Source organism: Ovis canadensis, chromosome 2 (genome assembly GCF_042477335.2).
Source record: "Ovis canadensis isolate MfBH-ARS-UI-01 breed Bighorn chromosome 2, ARS-UI_OviCan_v2, whole genome shotgun sequence".
In the NCBI taxonomy this organism is placed as follows: Eukaryota; Metazoa; Chordata; class Mammalia; order Artiodactyla; family Bovidae; genus Ovis; species Ovis canadensis.
The window spans coordinates 98,820,526-98,827,489 of record NC_091246.1 but is presented as its reverse complement, the minus strand read 5'-3'; positions in this window follow the sequence as shown (position 1 = coordinate 98,827,489).

Here is a 6,964-nt window from a genome sequence, read left to right as displayed (position 1 = left end):
AATTCAGCTGTGAAGACGTCTGGACCTGGGCTTTTGTTTGCTGGAAGATTTCTGATTACAGTTTTCATTTCCATGCTTGTGATGGGTCTTTTTAAGATTTTTTATTTCTTCCTTGTTCAGTTTTGTAAAGTTGTACTTTTCTAAGAATTTGTCCATTTCTTCCAAGTTGTCCATTTTATCGGCATATAATTGCTGATAGTAGTCTCTTATGATCCTTTGTATTTCTGTGTCGTCTGTTGTGATCTCTCCATTTTCATTTCTAATTTTGTTGATTTGATTTTTCTCCCTTTGTTTCTTGATGAGTCGGGCTAATGGTTTGTCAATTTTATTTATCCTTTCAAAGAACCAGCTTTTTGCTATGGTCTCTTTTGTTTCTTTTGCATTTATTTCTGCCCCAATTTTAAAGATTTCTTTCCTTCTACTAACTCTGCGGTTCTCCAATTCTTCCTTTTCTAGTTGCTTTAGGTGTAGAGTTAGGTTATTTATTTGACTGTTTCTTGTTTCTTGAGGTATGCCTGTATTGCTATGAACTTTCCCCTTAGCACTGCTTTTACAGTATCCCACAGTTTTAGGTGGTTGTGTTTTCATTTTCATTTGTTTCTATGCATAATTTGATTTCTTTTTTGATTTCTTCTGTGATTTGTTGGTTATTCAGAAGCGTGTTGTTCAGCCTCCATATGTTGGAATTTTTAATAGTTTTCCTCCTATAATTGGCATCTAATCTTACTGCATTGTGGCCTGAAAAGATACTTGGAATGATTTCAATTTTTTTGAATTTACCGAGGCTAGATTTATGGCCCAGGATGTGATCTATCCTGGAGAAGTTTCCGTATGTGCTTGAGAAAAAGGTGAAATTCATTGTTTTGGGGTGAAATGTCCTATAGATATCAATTAGGTCTAACTAGTCTATTGTATCATTTAAAGTTTGTGTTTCCTTGTTAATTTTCTGTTTAGTTGATCTGTCCATAGGTGTGAGTGGGGTATTAGTCTCCCACTATTATTGTGTTATTGTTAATTTCCTCTTTCATACTTGTTAGCATTTGTCTTACATATCGTGGTGCTCCTATGTTGGGTGCATATATATTTATAATTGTTATATCTTCTTCTTGGATTGATCCTTTGATCATTATGAAGTGTCTTTCTTTGTCTCTTTTCACAGCCTTTGTTTTAAAGTCTATTTTATCTGACATGAGTATTGCTACTCCTGCTTTCTTTTGGTCTCTAATTGTGTGGAATATCTTTCCAACCCTTTACTTTCAGCCTCTATGTGTCCCTTGTTTGGAGGTGGGTCTCCTGTAGACAACATATATAAGGGTTTTGTTTTTGTATGCCCATGGGGTCACCCAAGACGTGCAGGTCATGGTGGAGAGGTCTGACAGAATGTGGTCCACTGGAGAAAGGAATGGCAAACCACTTCAGTATTCTTGCCTTGGGAACCCCATGAACAGTAGGAAAAGGCAAAATGATAGGATACTGAAAAAGGAACTCCCCAGGTCATGAGGTGTCCAATATGCTCCTGGAGATCAGTGGAGAAATAATTCCAGAAAGAATGAAGGGATGGAGCCAAAGCAATACCCAGTTGTGGATGTGACTGGCGATAGAAGCAAGGTCCGATGCTTTAAAGGGCAATATAGCATAGGAACCTGAAATGTCAGGTCCATGAATCAAGGCAAATTGGAAGTGGTCAAACAGGAGATGGTGAGAGTGAACATCGACATTCTAGGAATCAGCTAACTAAAATGGACTGGAATGGGCGAATTTAACTCAGATGACCATTATATCTACTACTGTGGGCAAGAATCCCTTAGAAGAAATGGAGTAGCCATCATGGTCAACAAAAGAGTCCGAAATGCAGTAGTTGGATCCAATCTCAAAAACGACAGAATGATCTCTGTTTGTTTCCAAGGCAAACCATTCAATATCACAGTAATCCAAGTCTATGCCCCAACTAGTAATGTTGAAGGAGCTCAAGCTGAGTGGTTCTATGAAGACCTACAAGGCCTTTTAGAACTAACACCCAAAAATGATGTCCTTTTCATTATAGGGGACTGGAGTGCAAAAGTAGAAAGTCAAGAAACACCTGGAGTAACAGGAAATTTGGCATTGGAATACAGAATAACGCAGGGCAAAGACTAACAGAGTTTAGCCAAGAAAATGCACTGGTTATAGCAAACACCCTCTTCCAACAACACAAGAGAAGACTCTACATGTGGACATCACCAGATGGTCAACACCGAAATCAGATTGATTATATTCTTTGCAGCCAAAGATGGACAGTCTCTATACAGTCAACAAAAACGAGACCAGGAGCTGCCTGTGGCTCAGATCATGAACTCCTTATTGCCACATTCAGACTTAAATTGAAGAAAGTAGGGAAAACCACTAGACCATTCAGGTATGACCTAAATCAAATCGCTTATGATTATACAGTGGAAGTGAGAAATAGATTTAAGGGCCTAGATCTGATAGATAGAGTGCCTGATGAACTATGGAATGAGGTTCATGACATTGTACAGGAGACAGGGATCAAGACCATCCCCATGGAAAAGAAAGCAAAACAGCTGTCTTGGGAGGCCTTACAAATAGCTGTGAAAAGAAGAGAGGCAAAAAGCAAAGGAGAAAAGGAAAGACATAAGCATCTGAATGCAGAGTTCCAAAGAATAGCAAGAAGAGATAAGAAAGCCTTCCTCAGCGATCAATGCAAAGAAATAGAGGAATACAACAGAATGGGAAAGACTAGAGATATCTTCAAGAAATTTAGAGATACCAAGGGAACATTTCATGCAAAGATGGGCTCGATAAAGGACAGAAATGGTGTGGACATAACAGAAGCAGAAGATATTAAGAAGAGGTAGCAAGAATACACAGAAGAATTGTACAAAAAAGATTTTCACGACCAAGAGAATCACGATAGTTTGATCACTCACCTAGAGCCAGACATCCTGGAATGTGAAGTCAAGTGGGCCTTAGGAAGCATCACTACAAACAAAGCTAGTGGAGGTGATGGAACTCAGTTGAGCTATTTCAAATCGTGAAAGATGATGCTGTGAAAGTGCTGCACTCAATATGCCAGCAAATTTGGAAAACTCAGCTGTGGCCACAGGACCTGAAAATGTCTGTTTTCATTCCAATGCAGAAAGGAAATGCCAAAAATGCTCAAATTACTGTGCAATTGCACTCATCTCACACGCTAGTAAAATAATGCTCAAAATTCCCCAAGCCTGGCTTCAGCAATACGTGCACCGTGAACTTCCAGATATTCAAGCTGGTTTTATAAAAGGCAGAGGAACCAGAGATCACATTGGCAATATCCGATGGATCATGGGAAGAGAGAGAGTTCCAGAAAAACATCTATTTCTGCTTTATTGACAATGTCAAAGCCTTTGACTGTGTGGATCACAATAAACTGTGGAAAATTCTGAGAGAGATGGGAATACCAGACCACCTGACCTGCCTCTTGAGAAACCTACATGCAGGTAGGAAGAAACAGTTAGAACTGGATATGGAAGAGACCAGTTCCAAATAGGAAAAGGAGTATGTCAAGGCTGTATATTGTCACCCTGCTTATTTAACTTATATGCAGAGTACATCATGAGAAACGCTGGGCTGGAAGAAGCACAAGCTGGACTCAAGATTGCTGGGAGAAATATCAATAACCTCAGATATGCAGATGACACCACTTTTATGGCAGAACGTGAAGAGGAACTAAAAAGCCTCTTGATGAAAGTGAAAGTGGAGAGTGAAAAAGTTGGCTTAAAGCTCAACATTCAGAAAATGAAGATCATGGCATCTGGTCCCATCACTTCATGGCAAATAGATGGGGAAACAGTGGAAACAGTATCCGACTTTATTTTGGGGCACTCCAAATCATTGCAGATGGTGGTTTCAAACATTAAATTAAAAGATGCTTACTCCCTGGAAGAAAAGTTATGACTAACCTAGATAGCATGTTGAAAAGCAGAGACATTACTTTGCCAACAAAGGTCCATCTACTCAAGGCTATAGTTTTTCCAGTGGTCATGTATGGATGTGAGAGTTGGACTGTGAAGAAAGCTGAGTGCTGAAGAATTGATGCTTTCGAAGTGTGGTGTTGGAGAAGACTCTTGAGAGTCCCTTGGACTGCATAGAGATCCAACCAGTCCATTCTCATGATCAGCCATGGGATTTCTTTGGAAGGAATAATGCTAAAGCTGAAACTCCAGTACTTTGGCCACCTCATATGAACAGTTGACTCACTGAAAAAGACTCTGATGCTGGGAGGGATTGGGGGCAGAAGGAGAAGGGGATGACAGAGGATGAGACTGCTGGATGGCATCATGGATTCGGTGGACGTGAGTCTGAGTGAACTCCTGGAGTTGGTGATGGACAGGGAGGCCTGGCGTGCTGCGATTCATGGGGTCGCAAAGAGTTGGACACGACTGAGCAACTGAACTGTTTTTGTACCCATTCAGCCAGTCTTTATCTTTTGGTTGGGGCATTCAACTCACTTACATTTAAGGTAATTATTGATAAGTATGATCCTGTTGCCATTTACTTTATTGTTTTGGGTTTGAGTTTATACACCCGTTTTGTGTTTCCTGCCTAGAGAAGATCCTTTAGCATTTGTTGGAGAGCTGGTCTGGTGGTGCTGAATTCTGTCAGCTTCAGCTTATCTGTAAAACTTTTGATTTCTCCTTCATATTTGAATGAGATCTTTGCTAGATACAGTAATCTGGGCTGTGGGTTATTTTCTTTCATCACTTTAAGTATGTCTTGCCATTCCCTCCTGGCCTGAAGAGTTTCTACTGAAAGATCAGCTGTTATCCTTATGTGAATCCCCTTGTGTGTTATTTGTTGTTTTTCCCTTGCTGCTTTCAATATTTGTTCTTTGTGCTTGATCTTTCTTAATTTGATTAATATGTGTCTTGGAGTGTTTCGCCTTGGGTTTATCCTGTTTGGGACACTCTGGGTTTCTTGGAATTGGGTGATTATTTCCTTCCCCATTTTAGGGAAGTTTTCAACTATTATCTCTTCAAGTATTTTCTTATGCTCTTTCTTTTTTCTTCTACTTTGCCACCAAAGTCCATCTAGTCAAGGCTATGGTTTTTCCAGTGGTCATGTATGGATGTGAGAGTTGGACTGTGAAGAAGGCTGAGCTCCGAAGAATTGCTGCTTTTGAACTGTGGTGTTGGAGAAGACTCTTGAGAGTCCCCTGGACTGCAAGGAGATCCAACCAGTCCATTCTGAAGGAGATCAACCCTGGGATTTCTTTGGAGGGAATGATGCTAAAGCTGAAACTCCAGTACTTTGACTACCTCATGCAAAGAGTTGACTCATTGGAAAAGACTCTGATGCTGGGAGGGATTGGGGGCAGGAGGAGAAGGGGACGACAGAGGATGAGATGGCTGGATGGCATCACTGACTCGATGGATGTGAGTCTGAGTGAACTCCGGGAGTTGGTGATGGACAGGGAGGCCTGGTGTGCTGCAATTCATGGGGTCGCAAAGAGTCAGACACGACTGAGTGACTGAACTGAACTGATGATTGGAATGTTGGGGCCTTTAACATTGTCCCAGAGGTCTCCTTTTCTTTATTCGTTTTTCTTTTTTCCTCTCTGATCCATTTATTTCAACCATTCTGTCTTCTACCTCACTAATCCTATCTCTGCCTCCGTTATTCTACTATTTGTTACCTCCAGAGTGTTTTTGATTGCATTCATTGCATTATTCATTATATATTGACTCTTTTTTATTTCTTCTAGGTCCTTGTTAAACCTTTCTTGCATCTTCTCAATCCTTGTCTCCAGGCTATTTATCTGTGATTCCATTATGATTTCTAGATTTTGGATCATTTTCACTATCATTATTTGGAACTCTTTATCAGGTAGATTCCCTATCTCTTCCTCTTTTATTTCGTTTGGTGGGCATTTATCTTGCTCCTTTACCTACTGGGTATTCTTCTGTCTCTTCATCTTGTTTATATTGCTGCGTTTGGGATGGCCTTTCTGTATTCTGGCAGTTTGCGGAGTTCTCTTTATTGTAGAGTTTCCTCGCTGTGGGTGGGGGTTGTATTGGTGGCTTGTCAAGGTTTCCTAGTTAGGGAAGCTTGTGTCGGTGTTCTGGTGGGTGGAGCTGGATTTCCTCTCTCTGGAGTGCAATGAAGTGTCCAGTAATGAGTTATGAGATCTCAATGGGCTTGGAGTGACTTTGGGCAGACTGTATATTGAAACTCAGGAGAGCTGGAGAATTTGCATGGTATGTCTTGCTCTGGAACTTGTTGGCCCTTGGGTGGTGCTTGGTTTCAGTGTAGGTATGGTGGTATTTGATGAGCTCCTGTAGATTAATGGTCCCCAGAGTCAGGAGTTCTCTGGTATTCTCAGGATTTGGACTTAAGCCTCCTGCGTCTGGTTTTCAGTCTTATTTTTACAGTAGCCTCAAGACTTCTCCATCTATACAGCACCATTGATAAAACATCTCCTTTTGAAGACAATGGGCTGCTTTTCTGGGTGTCTGATATCCTCTGCCAGCATTCAGAAGTTGTTTTGTGGAATTTACTCAGCGTTCAAATGTTCTTTTGATGAATTTGTAGGGGAGAAAATGGTCTCCCCTTCCTATTCCTTTGCCATCTTAGGACCCCTCACAATCACTCTTAACTGTCAAATCATAATTGCTCAATGTGACATGAACTTGAAAAGAGGGGTAAACCACCTTTGTCAGTAAGGAGTTTCATGGTTGCTCCCATGCATTCTTGAAAAGTTCAAACTCCATGTGAGAGAGCCAGGTGATACATGAACCTCTTTTTTTGGCTGTTCTGATGATTTTATATTTGGTTTAAGTTCATTTCAGAAGGGGTACCATAATACAAGTCACACGGATTCTAGCAGTTCCAAACCCATCTCTAAAATTTTTATTTATTTTGCAGTTTGCCTTAAAGCTTCCATTTCAAAGAAGTGGAATTATTTTCCTTTTGCCACCATATATTAAGA